Here is a 14,407-nt window from a genome sequence, read left to right as displayed (position 1 = left end):
GAAGAAGAAGAGGAGAAGGAGAAGGAAGGAGAAGAGAAGAAGAGGGAAACGTGGGGAAAGAAATTCTTTAATTCTGCATTAAAATCCTAATCTGCTTACAAGTTTCCTTTAAATAGGGCCCCATAAGAACAATTAAAATAAACCCCTTACATAAAATAATTCCCCACAAATAAGCCCTAAAATGAAAATAAGCCCAGAATAAAATAAACCACAAATAAATTCCTAAACACAAATAAACCCAGAAATAACAATAAGCAAATATGTAAATAAAATGGGGACCTAGCTGATGTCCCCATCAACTCCTCCCGGGTGAGAAAAACTCGACCCCGTCGAGTGTAAATCGGGGCGGCTGTCGTACTGCTCCAGAAGATCCGGGTCAAGGCGCTGCAACTCAGCTCGCGAAATCCACGACACATCTGATTCGGGTCGACCTTTCCACCGAACAAGGTAACGTTGGTAGCTTCCTCTCCTGGTAGATATAACCTGCTCATCTAATATATGTTCTATATGTTCTCTGCGTGCATGAAACTGTGGAAGTGGAGGCTCACTAGCAGGTGCTAGAGCAGGGTGATCAACAACAGTGGATGTATCCACAAAAGGGTCAGAAGGAATGAATGTTGATTTCTTGTATGGGACTAAATCTTCAATATTAAATGTCGCACTAATCCCATAGTCTTCAGGAAGATCTACAACATACGCATTCGAACTGATTTTCTTTAGAACTTTGAATGGTCCCGCACTACGAGATTGCAACTTTTTGAACGTCCCCGAAGGAAGTCGTTCAGGTCTAATTCTTACCATGACTGAATCACCTACATTTAATTCTTTATAACGGCGGTGCAAATCAGCAAAGGATTTATATTTTAAGTTATTAGAGTGAATAAGTTTGCTGATCTCCTGATGCAATGAATGCAGGTGTGAAGCAAATGATTGTGCAGACTCAGAGACTCTATGTTGATGAGACATGGGGATCAAGTCTATGGGTTGCCTAGGTTTATAACCATTCACCACTTCAAAAGGACTCATGCCTATGGTCCTATTGACCGAACTATTATATGCAAACTCAGCAGTTGGTAACACGAGATCCCAAGTCCTAGTATGCTCACCTACCAGACATCTGAGAAGACTCCCTAGACTTCGGTTGACAACTTCGGTCTGGCCATCAGTTTGGGGATGATAGGCAGAGGAAAATTTTAATTTGGTACCCATCATGTGCCAAAGAGTTTTCCAAAAATAGCTCATAAATTTAACATCCCTATCGGACACAATAGATTTAGGAAGACCATGGAGTCTAACGACTTCGTCAAAATAGAGTTTCGCAATCCTAGAAGCATCAGAAGTCTTAGAACATGGTAGAAAATGAGCCATTTTAGAGAACCGGTCCACTACTACAAAAATGGAATCATGTTTGGTCGAGGTACGTGGAAGCCCTAACACAAAATCCATGCTAACATCTTGCCACGGACAATCAGAAACTGGTAGTGGAGTGTAAAGCCCAGTGTTCTGTTTACGTTGTTTGGCTAATTGACATGTGCGGCACTGAGCGACGATCTTGGCCACGTCTCTCTTGAGACTCGGCCAGAAGAAACGTCTTTCCACCATCTCAATGGTTTTGTCTCTCCCGAAATGCCCGGACAGTCCTCCAGCGTGTACTTCCCATACTAGAAAATCTCTCAAAGAAGTTCGAGGAATACACAATCGGTCGGAGCGAAAGAGATAATCATCGTGTAAAAAGAAATCATCGTGCTCTCTCTCTACTCCATCTCGTAAGGTCAGGTATACATTACTAAAATCGGGACAGGTGGTATATTGTTCCCTGATCCTTTCAAAACCAATTACTTCAGTGCTCATCATGGATAGGAGGAAGATCCGTCGACTGAGCGCATCAGCAGCCTTATTCTCAACTCCAGCTTTATGTTTCAGCACAAAAGTATAGGCTTGTAGAAACTCAATCCATCGGCCATGTCGAAAGTTTAATTTCTTTTGAGAATTGAGATACTTTAAAGCCTCATGGTCTGAATACAGGACAAATTCTTGCGGTAGCAAATAGTGTCGCCAATGTCGCAAAGTTTGCACTACCGCATAGAATTCCTTATCATAGGTGGAATAACGCAACCTGCCGTCACTTAACTTTTCACTAAAGAACGCGACAGGGTGACCGTCTTGGCTTAACACACCACCTATGCCAACTCCAGAGGCATCACATGCGACCTCGAATACCTTAGTGAAATCAGGGAGGCGCAAGACAGGTGCTTCGGTCATCCTATGCTTAATATCTTTAAATGCTTGGGATGCCGACTTAGTCCAGATAAAGTCTCCTTTCTTCATGCAATCTGTGATGGGAGACATTATCGAACTAAAATTCCTAATGAAGCGACGATAGAAAGTAGCCAGACCATGAAAACTGCGTACTTCGGCTAAGGTCTTGGGCTCAGGCCAATCGACTATCGCGCTTACTTTTTCTGGATCAGCAGAGACACCCTTGGAAGATACTATGAACCCTAAGAAAGTGACGTGATCAGTCAGGAAGGCACACTTCTTAGGGTTTGCAAAGAAGCTTTCTCTCTGCAGGACTTCACAAACCTGCCTTAGGTGTGAAAGATGGAGCTCTTGAGTTTGACTATAAATGAGGATGTCATCAAAGTATACAACGACAAATTTGTTCAAGAAAGGTCGAAAAATCTGTGTCATCACCCTCATAAAAGTACTTGGAGCATTTGTTAATCCGAAAGGCATTACTAACCATTCGTAGAGTCCATCTTTGGTTTTGAATGCTGTTTTCCATTCATCCCCAGGACGAATCCGAATCTGGTGGTACCCACTCTTTAGGTCAATCTTGGAAAAAACGGTAGCACCAGACATGTAGTCAAAAGGTCGTCCAGCCTAGGAATGGGAAAACGATACTTTACCGTGATTTTATTGATAGCACGGCTATCGACGCACATCCTCCAAGAGCCATCTTTCTTGGGAGTGAGGAGTGCAGGTACAGCACAGGGACTCAAACTCTCACGAATATACCCTCGAGTGACGAGTTCGTCAACTTGGCGTTTCAGTTCAGTGTGCTCGTTTGGATTGAGTCTATGGTGGGGAAGATTTGGCAGTGACGCTCCAGGAATGAGATCAATGACGTGCTGGATATCACGCATTGGAGGAAGTGCCTCTGGAAGATCAGTTGGAAAGACAGAGTGAAACTCCTCCAACAGAGGAACTACGGCGGCCGAGTGTTCGACATTTGACTCCACATTAATAACTCTAGCCACAAGGGCGAACACAGGTGAATGGCTCTCGATATCTTTCATTACCTCTTTCGAAGTAATGATGTGGAGTGACTCTTCCTTTTGTGGTGTAGCGCCCTTCTTCTCAGGTATGGGCTCTCTAGGAGGCAATGAATTCAATATAATTTTCCGACCCTGGAACATAAAACTACACGAATTTGACCGACCATGAAGTGTGACGTTCCTATCGTATAACCAAGGTCTTCCTAAGATGACTTGACCTACGTCCATCGGAAGGCAGTCACACCAAATCTCGTCTTTATAAGATAGGAATTGAATCGGGACAAGGCATCTTTCTGAAACCGAAATGGACGTCTTATCTACCCAGGCTACTTTATATGGATTAGGATGAGGGGTAGATTTTAGGCCAAGGCGAGAAACAACTCCAGACGCAATGGCATTGATGCAACTCCCGCTATCAAATAAGATTTTGCATGTTTTACCATTGATCTTAATAAGTGTATAAAATAGGGAGGTTCTTCGCCAGTCTTGTTCGGTCTTTGTTTGGGCTAGTGTGCACCTCACCACATGGAGCCTATGGTTTTGGTCATTCCTATCAGTGGGCTCATTTTGGTGTTCAGTCTGAACAAATTCTAATCCGGTCTTGTCGTCTCCAAAGTCATCTACAAAATCCTCGATGTTTGGTTCATAGACTTCTTCGACACATTCAGTATCCTGGGTTCCTGCTTCCAGTTCAGTCATCAAATAGGTCTTGGCATTACATTGGGACGCAATATGGCCAAACTTCTGGCACCTGAAACACTGGGTTTGGTTTCTTAAGGGCGGGTTGGACCCTAATATGCCTTTTCCTTTATCAGTTGATGTACTTTGAGCAGGCACCGGGAACGTCCTAGTCGGTGTTTGGCTAGAACCGGGCTGGGAAGGATGGTTGGAGAGTGGTCTGGGTTGTGGGAGATGGCTTTGATTAGGTCGGGCTCCTGGGGGTAAGAACCGAGAGTCGGTACGTCTCACCACAGGGACTCGTAAAAAACTATCCACGTCTTGAGCCAATTGGTATGCCTGGCCAAGGGTAGTAATCTCTCGGAGGATCAATTCTTTCTGGATCTCCTCACGGAGTCCTGCTCGAAACCTAGAAAGAGTAACAGTCTCCTCTTCGATTACACCACACCTCATGTGAAACTCCTCAAATTGTGCAATGTAATCGGCAACAGTTGAAGTTCCTTGAGTTAGTTTCTGCCACCTATCCATAAGGCGTTGTCGGTAAGAGAATGGCAGATACTTCTCATTCAGTTTCTCTTTCATATCCTCCCACGTGGTGATGCGTGGAAGCCTCTGGGTCTCACGCCGATGTTCAACGTTATGCCAGTACCAGTGAGCTTGCCCAATAAGCTTCATTTTGGCAAACCGTACTTTCCTATCTTCAGTCATATCGTACCACTCAAAATAATTATCCATGGCTGCTCTCCAATCAAGGTACACGCTCGGCTCTAATTGACCAGCAAATGTGGGGGCTTCTACTCGCACGGTACGAAGTAGTCGCTCGTCAAGATCGCGCTGGTGATCAGGATGATGTTGGTTCCTAGGGGGATGGGGAAAAGCTGCAGGCGGTGTGGTCAAACCAAACTCGGGGTAAGCTGCGATTGGGGATGATGGTTCCGGAGTCCTAAGGTGTTGTATTTGAGCACGGATCTCACGTTTGAATTCGTCGTTATCAGCTCGTATTGCAGCTAATTGTTCCAGAATATCTTGTATGACTCTGGGGTCCATGGTGGATGAAGGGGTCTGAGAGTCAGTGAGGAGGTACTCTCTACCACTACGGATGGGCATACAGGAGCTACCCTAACTGGTGATATGATATGCAATACTACGAATGAACCCTAATTGTCTAAATGTGATGCAGGACAACCTACTGATGCAACCCACTAATGCAACCTACTATGAATTCGGAAATCAGCAACTTTTTCACAAAAGTAACTTAAAATTAAATTTTACTAATTTGTACTTTGGTTATTTCAGAATTAAAGTAGAAAACTAGTCACTATAAGAAGTTAGGTTGCAAACACGTATTACAGTCATTCAAAGTCCGAAAGTAATCTGATCTATGGATGTTGATGATGTCCTGACACTAAGGTGTGCTAATTTAATATTTAGATTTAATTGGTAGGTAGGACGGGTGTGGTGGAAAATGTTCTTGATTTTTTTTTTTGCAGTTTGACAAGAAAATAAGTTTCAAAATAGGACTGTCATGCAAGAGAACTAGAACATATTTAGATAAGCAAGCCCAAAGGAGGAAGTACCAATTACCTGTGGTGAATGCAGTTGACCAGAATCGTCTGCTCGTGGAGTCTCGAACACGAAGTCAGCACTGGGCGAAGTTAGCTGGAACCGTAGACTCGGGGCTGCAGCACAAAAACCTTCTGAATTTCTGGGACGGGCTGAAGAAGATGCTGAATCGGGCCAGTAAAAGGATCTGCGGTCAATTGGGCTTGGACCGTGCTACAGTATAGCGCGCGGGCTGGGCTGGCGGCCTGCTGCAAGGAACTCGACCAGGCTGGTCGGGCTCGGATGTGGCCTGATGGGCAAGTGAAAACAGGGCCAGATTTGTTGGGCCCAACTGTGAATTTGGTGGTTGACAGTGGGTCTAATGAAGCCCACAATGAAGACCCGACTGAATGCAAGAAGGGGGAAGGGAGGTCGATGGTACTCAGCGATGGACGGAATCGGCCGACGGGAGAAGAGCTTGGCTGATGGGCGCTCGGACACGGAACCGGCGGCGGTCTTCCAGCGGCGGGTGCGGTGGTGGATGGTGGAAACTGCAGGCGGCGCGGCTCGGTGGGGAAAAGGCGGTGAAATGGTGGTAGACGCGGTGGTTTTGCGGCGTGCGAGCGGAGGGACAGCGGTGAAGCAAGGAGGGATAGGCGGCGGCGGTGGTGGCACTCAGGAGGTCGCAGAAGCGGCGGGGACGGCGACGGCGAGGCGGCGCGGGAGGGAGAAAACGGACTCGGGCGAAGGCGGATCTCGGCGGCGGCAAGAGGCGGCACGACCGGAGGCGGCGAAGGCGGAATGAGACCCGAACGGCTCGGACACAGGGGCGGCGCGGCTCGGTTGACAGAAGAGAAGACGCCGGCGGCAGAGAGGCACGGCAGGGGCGGCGGCAATGGCGTCGGCGGCGGAAACCCTAGGGTTTCCGTTCGACAGAAACAGAGGTAAGTTTTTTTTTTTTTTCTCTTTTTTTTGTTCTCTCTTTTTTTTTTTTTTTTTTTTTTTGAACCTTAACGGGTTCGGGTTATTGGTTTCGGGTTTCGAATGAAACCCGCTCCGATAACGATAAAACTCAGCACGTGCGGGTCACGTGCCAATTTTTTTTTTTTTTTTTTTAACTTACTGGTGGACCCGGGCTATCGGGTTTGCGGTAACGGGTTTAGAGTCGACCCGTTACCGTAACTTCTTCTTCAACCTCCCGATCGATTCGGGAGGGCGTTCCGGCCGCTTCGGCGGTGGTTGCGGAGCGGCCGAACGGCGTGGCAGCGGCGGAGCTTGCGGCCGCAGCTTCGTGGTCGTGGTGGCGGCCGGAATCTTGCGCGCGGTGGTCGGCGGGTGCGTCGACAGTGCCGAGGGACAAGGTGGCAAACAGATCGGCGACGCTCTTCCTCTTTCCGGCAGCAGGAGTCACACGCGGTCCTTCAACGCGCTCCGGTGTCCGTGGTCGACGTACGGCGTAATACTCGTGCGGCCACAGAAATCCCGGAATCCGGCGACGCTCAGCCATACACCGGTGGTGGCACGACGGTGAAGACGCGGCAGAGGCGGTGGTGGCGTCGGTTGCAGGCTCCGGTGGAGGGCCAGAGGCGAAGCTGCAGAGAGAAGGACACAGTGGGACTGCTCTGTCAGGGGAAAGCTTCCTCTTTTCTTTTTTTTTTTTTTTTGTGTGTGTGAAGCTGACAGAGGGAAGGAGAGGAACCGAGAGAAGCTCGGTGAATCAGGGTTGATCCCTTTGTCCCCTTTTTTGTGAAAACCGAAAGACGATTTTTTTTTTTTTTTTTTAAACAGGCTGACAGAGGGAAGGCCCTGTTCTCCTTGAAGCACTGTGAGAACTAATGGGGAAGAAGGGCTGTTGTTGGATCGGGGCTTTGGCAGCAGGGGCAAAACCAGCCTTGCTCTGATACCAAGTTGATGCCGGACCAATTTTAAAATGAAAGCAGGAGAAGAGGAGAGGAGAAGGAGGAAGAAGAAGAGGAGAAGGAGAAGGAAGGAGAAGAGAAGAAGAGGGAAACGTGGGGAAAGAAATTCTTTAATTCTGCATTAAAACCCTAATCTGCTTACAAGTTTCCTTTAAATAGGGCCCCATAAGAACAATTAAAATAAACCCCTTACATAAAATAATTCCCCACAAATAAGCCCTAAAATGAAAATAAGCCCAGAATAAAATAAACCACAAATAAATTCCTAAACACAAATAAACCCAGAAATAACAATAAGCAAATATGTAAATAAAATGGGGACCTAGCTGATGTCCCCATCAACTCCTCCCGGGTGAGAAAAACTCGACCCCGTCGAGTGTAAATCGGGGCGGCTGTCGTACTGCTCCAGAAGATCCGGGTCAAGGCGCTGCAACTCAGCTCGCGAAATCCACGACACATCTGATTCGGGTCGACCTTTCCACCGAACAAGGTAACGTTGGTAGCTTCCTCTCCTGGTAGATATAACCTGCTCATCTAATATATGTTCTATATGTTCTCTGCGTGCATGAAACTGTGGAAGTGGAGGCTCACTAGCAGGTGCTAGAGCAGGGTGATCAACAACAGTGGATGTATCCACAAAAGGGTCAGAAGGAATGAATGTTGATTTCTTGTATGGGACTAAATCTTCAATATTAAATGTCGCACTAATCCCATAGTCTTCAGGAAGATCTACAACATACGCATTCGAACTGATTTTCTTTAGAACTTTGAATGGTCCCGCACTACGAGATTGCAACTTTTTGAACGTCCCCGAAGGAAGTCGTTCAGGTCTAATTCTTACCATGACTGAATCACCTACATTTAATTCTTTATAACGGCGGTGCAAATCAGCAAAGGATTTATATTTTAAGTTATTAGAGTGAATAAGTTTGCTGATCTCCTGATGCAATGAATGCAGGTGTGAAGCAAATGATTGTGCAGACTCAGAGACTCTATGTTGATGAGACATGGGGATCAAGTCTATGGGTTGCCTAGGTTTATAACCATTCACCACTTCAAAAGGACTCATGCCTATGGTCCTATTGACCGAACTATTATATGCAAACTCAGCAGTTGGTAACACGAGATCCCAAGTCCTAGTATGCTCACCTACCAGACATCTGAGAAGACTCCCTAGACTTCGGTTGACAACTTCGGTCTGGCCATCAGTTTGGGGATGATAGGCAGAGGAAAATTTTAATTTGGTACCCATCATGTGCCAAAGAGTTTTCCAAAAATAGCTCATAAATTTAACATCCCTATCGGACACAATAGATTTAGGAAGACCATGGAGTCTAACGACTTCGTCAAAATAGAGTTTCGCAATCCTAGAAGCATCAGAAGTCTTAGAACATGGTAGAAAATGAGCCATTTTAGAGAACCGGTCCACTACTACAAAAATGGAATCATGTTTGGTCGAGGTACGTGGAAGCCCTAACACAAAATCCATGCTAACATCTTGCCACGGACAATCAGAAACTGGTAGTGGAGTGTAAAGCCCAGTGTTCTGTTTACGTTGTTTGGCTAATTGACATGTGCGGCACTGAGCGACGATCTTGGCCACGTCTCTCTTGAGACTCGGCCAGAAGAAACGTCTTTCCACCATCTCAATGGTTTTGTCTCTCCCGAAATGCCCGGACAGTCCTCCAGCGTGTACTTCCCATACTAGAAAATCTCTCAAAGAAGTTCGAGGAATACACAATCGGTCGGAGCGAAAGAGATAATCATCGTGTAAAAAGAAATCATCGTGCTCTCTCTCTACTCCATCTCGTAAGGTCAGGTATACATTACTAAAATCGGGACAGGTGGTATATTGTTCCCTGATCCTTTCAAAACCAATTACTTCAGTGCTCATCATGGATAGGAGGAAGATCCGTCGACTGAGCGCATCAGCAGCCTTATTCTCAACTCCAGCTTTATGTTTCAGCACCAAAGTATAGGCTTGTAGAAACTCAATCCATCGGCCATGTCGAAAGTTTAATTTCTTTTGAGAATTGAGATACTTTAAAGCCTCATGGTCTGAATACAGGACAAATTCTTGCGGTAGCAAATAGTGTCGCCAATGTCGCAAAGTTTGCACTACCGCATAGAATTCCTTATCATAGGTGGAATAACGCAACCTGCCGTCACTTAACTTTTCACTAAAGAACGCGACAGGGTGACCGTCTTGGCTTAACACACCACCTATGCCAACTCCAGAGGCATCACATGCGACCTCGAATACCTTAGTGAAATCAGGGAGGCGCAAGACAGGTGCTTCGGTCATCCTATGCTTAATATCTTTAAATGCTTGGGATGCCGACTTAGTCCAGATAAAGTCTCCTTTCTTCATGCAATCTGTGATGGGAGACATTATCGAACTAAAATTCCTAATGAAGCGACGATAGAAAGTAGCCAGACCATGAAAACTGCGTACTTCGGCTAAGGTCTTGGGCTCAGGCCAATCGACTATCGCGCTTACTTTTTCTGGATCAGCAGAGACACCCTTGGAAGATACTATGAACCCTAAGAAAGTGACGTGATCAGTCAGGAAGGCACACTTCTTAGGGTTTGCAAAGAAGCTTTCTCTCTGCAGGACTTCACAAACCTGCCTTAGGTGTGAAAGATGGAGCTCTTGAGTTTGACTATAAATGAGGATGTCATCAAAGTATACAACGACAAATTTGTTCAAGAAAGGTCGAAAAATCTGTGTCATCACCCTCATAAAAGTACTTGGAGCATTTGTTAATCCGAAAGGCATTACTAACCATTCGTAGAGTCCATCTTTGGTTTTGAATGCTGTTTTCCATTCATCCCCAGGACGAATCCGAATCTGGTGGTACCCACTCTTTAGGTCAATCTTGGAAAAAACGGTAGCACCAGACATGTAGTCAAAAGGTCGTCCAGCCTAGGAATGGGAAAACGATACTTTACCGTGATTTTATTGATAGCACGGCTATCGACGCACATCCTCCAAGAGCCATCTTTCTTGGGAGTGAGGAGTGCAGGTACAGCACAGGGACTCAAACTCTCACGAATATACCCTCGAGTGACGAGTTCGTCAACTTGGCGTTTCAGTTCAGTGTGCTCGTTTGGATTGAGTCTATGGTGGGGAAGATTTGGCAGTGACGCTCCAGGAATGAGATCAATGACGTGCTGGATATCACGCATTGGAGGAAGTGCCTCTGGAAGATCAGTTGGAAAGACAGAGTGAAACTCCTCCAACAGAGGAACTACGGCGGCCGAGTGTTCGACATTTGACTCCACATTAATAACTCTAGCCACAAGGGCGAACACAGGTGAATGGCTCTCGATATCTTTCATTACCTCTTTCGAAGTAATGATGTGGAGTGACTCTTCCTTTTGTGGTGTAGCGCCCTTCTTCTCAGGTATGGGCTCTCTAGGAGGCAATGAATTCAATATAATTTTCCGACCCTGGAACATAAAACTACACGAATTTGACCGACCATGAAGTGTGACGTTCCTATCGTATAACCAAGGTCTTCCTAAGATGACTTGACCTACGTCCATCGGAAGGCAGTCACACCAAATCTCGTCTTTATAAGATAGGAATTGAATCGGGACAAGGCATCTTTCTGAAACCGAAATGGACGTCTTATCTACCCAGGCTACTTTATATGGATTAGGATGAGGGGTAGATTTTAGGCCAAGGCGAGAAACAACTCCAGACGCAATGGCATTGATGCAACTCCCGCTATCAAATAAGATTTTGCATGTTTTACCATTGATCTTAATAAGTGTATAAAATAGGGAGGTTCTTCGCCAGTCTTGTTCGGTCTTTGTTTGGGCTAGTGTGCACCTCACCACATGGAGCCTATGGTTTTGGTCATTCCTATCAGTGGGCTCATTTTGGTGTTCAGTCTGAACAAATTCTAATCCGGTCTTGTCGTCTCCAAAGTCATCTACAAAATCCTCGATGTTTGGTTCATAGACTTCTTCGACACATTCAGTATCCTGGGTTCCTGCTTCCAGTTCAGTCATCAAATAGGTCTTGGCATTACATTGGGACGCAATATGGCCAAACTTCTGGCACCTGAAACACTGGGTTTGGTTTCTTAAGGGCGGGTTGGACCCTAATATGCCTTTTCCTTTATCAGTTGATGTACTTTGAGCAGGCACCGGGAACGTCCTAGTCGGTGTTTGGCTAGAACCGGGCTGGGAAGGATGGTTGGAGAGTGGTCTGGGTTGTGGGAGATGGCTTTGATTAGGTCGGGCTCCTGGGGGTAAGAACCGAGAGTCGGTACGTCTCACCACAGGGACTCGTAAAAAACTATCCACGTCTTGAGCCAATTGGTATGCCTGGCCAAGGGTAGTAATCTCTCGGAGGATCAATTCTTTCTGGATCTCCTCACGGAGTCCTGCTCGAAACCTAGAAAGAGTAACAGTCTCCTCTTCGATTACACCACACCTCATGTGAAACTCCTCAAATTGTGCAATGTAATCGGCAACAGTTGAAGTTCCTTGAGTTAGTTTCTGCCACCTATCCATAAGGCGTTGTCGGTAAGAGAATGGCAGATACTTCTCATTCAGTTTCTCTTTCATATCCTCCCACGTGGTGATGCGTGGAAGCCTCTGGGTCTCACGCCGATGTTCAACGTTATGCCAGTACCAGTGAGCTTGCCCAATAAGCTTCATTTTGGCAAACCGTACTTTCCTATCTTCAGTCATATCGTACCACTCAAAATAATTATCCATGGCTGCTCTCCAATCAAGGTACACGCTCGGCTCTAATTGACCAGCAAATGTGGGGGCTTCTACTCGCACGGTACGAAGTAGTCGCTCGTCAAGATCGCGCTGGTGATCAGGATGATGTTGGTTCCTAGGGGGATGGGGAAAAGCTGCAGGCGGTGTGGTCAAACCAAACTCGGGGTAAGCTGCGATTGGGGATGATGGTTCCGGAGTCCTAAGGTGTTGTATTTGAGCACGGATCTCACGTTTGAATTCGTCGTTATCAGCTCGTATTGCAGCTAATTGTTCCAGAATATCTTGTATGACTCTGGGGTCCATGGTGGATGAAGGGGTCTGAGAGTCAGTGAGGAGGTACTCTCTACCACTACGGATGGGCATACAGGAGCTACCCTAACTGGTGATATGATATGCAATACTACGAATGAACCCTAATTGTCTAAATGTGATGCAGGACAACCTACTGATGCAACCCACTAATGCAACCTACTATGAATTCGGAAATCAGCAACTTTTTCACAAAAGTAACTTAAAATTAAATTTTACTAATTTGTACTTTGGTTATTTCAGAATTAAAGTAGAAAACTAGTCACTATAAGAAGTTAGGTTGCAAACACGTATTACAGTCATTCAAAGTCCGAAAGTAATCTGATCTATGGATGTTGATGATGTCCTGACACTAAGGTGTGCTAATTTAATATTTAGATTTAATTGGTAGGTAGGACGGGTGTGGTGGAAAATGTTCTTGGTTTTTTTTTTTGCAGTTTGACAAGAAAATAAGTTTCAAAATAGGACTGTCATGCAAGAGAACTAGAACATATTTAGATAAGCAAGCCCAAAGGAGGAAGTACCAATTACCTGTGGTGAATGCAGTTGACCAGAATCGTCTGCTCGTGGAGTCTCGAACACGAAGTCAGCACTGGGCGAAGTTAGCTGGAACCGTAGACTCGAGGCTGCAGCACAAAAACCTTCTGAATTTCTGGGACGGGCTGAAGAAGATGCTGAATCGGGCCAGTAAAAGGATCTGCGGTCAATTGGGCTTGGACCGTGCTACAGTATAGCGCGCGGGCTGGGCTGGCGGCCTGCTGCAAGGAACTCGACCAGGCTGGTCGGGCTCGGATGTGGCCTGATGGGCAAGTGAAAACAGGGCCAGATTTGTTGGGCCCAACTGTGAATTTGGTGGTTGACAGTGGGTCTAATGAAGCCCACAATGAAGACCCGACTGAATGCAAGAAGGGGGAAGGGAGGTCGATGGTACTCAGCGATGGACGGAATCGGCCGACGGGAGAAGAGCTTGGCTGATGGGCGCTCGGACACGGAACCGGCGGCGGTCTTCCAGCGGCGGGTGCGGTGGTGGATGGTGGAAACTGCAGGCGGCGCGGCTCGGTGGGGAAAAGGCGGTGAAATGGTGGTAGACGCGGTGGTTTTGCGGCGTGCGAGCGGAGGGACAGCGGTGAAGCAAGGAGGGATAGGCGGCGGCGGTGGTGGCACTCAGGAGGTCGCAGAAGCGGCGGGGACGGCGACGGCGAGGCGGCGCGGGAGGGAGAAAACGGACTCGGGCGAAGGCGGATCTCGGCGGCGGCAAGAGGCGGCACGACCGGAGGCGGCGAAGGCGGAATGAGACCCGAACGGCTCGGACACAGGGGCGGCGCGGCTCGGTTGACAGAAGAGAAGACGCCGGCGGCAGAGAGGCACGGCAGGGGCGGCGGCAATGGCGTCGGCGGCGGAAACCCTAGGGTTTCCGTTCGACAGAAACAGAGGTAAGTTTTTTTTTTTTTTTCTCTTTTTTTTGTTCTCTCTTTTTTTTTTTTTTTTTTTTTTTTTTTGAACCTTAACGGGTTCGGGTTATTGGTTTCGGGTTTCGAATGAAACCCGCTCCGATAACGATAAAACTCAGCACGTGCGGGTCACGTGCCAATTTTTTTTTTTTTTTTTTTAACTTACTGGTGGACCCGGGCTATCGGGTTTGCGGTAACGGGTTTAGAGTCGACCCGTTACCGTAACTTCTTCTTCAACCTCCCGATCGATTCGGGAGGGCGTTCCGGCCGCTTCGGCGGTGGTTGCGGAGCGGCCGAACGGCGTGGCAGCGGCGGAGCTTGCGGCCGCAGCTTCGTGGTCGTGGTGGCGGCCGGAATCTTGCGCGCGGTGGTCGGCGGGTGCGTCGACAGTGCCGAGGGACAAGGTGGCAAACAGATCGGCGACGCTCTTCCTCTTTCCGGCAGCGGGAGTCACACGCGGTCCTTCAACGCGCTCCGGTGTCCGTGG

This window comes from Phoenix dactylifera, chromosome 1 (assembly GCF_051530095.1).
Source record: "Phoenix dactylifera cultivar Ajwa chromosome 1, Ajwa_hap1_PhDact_Kaust_v1.1, whole genome shotgun sequence".
Classification (NCBI taxonomy): Eukaryota; Viridiplantae; Streptophyta; class Magnoliopsida; order Arecales; family Arecaceae; genus Phoenix; species Phoenix dactylifera.
Note: the sequence above shows the minus strand (reverse complement) of the source record.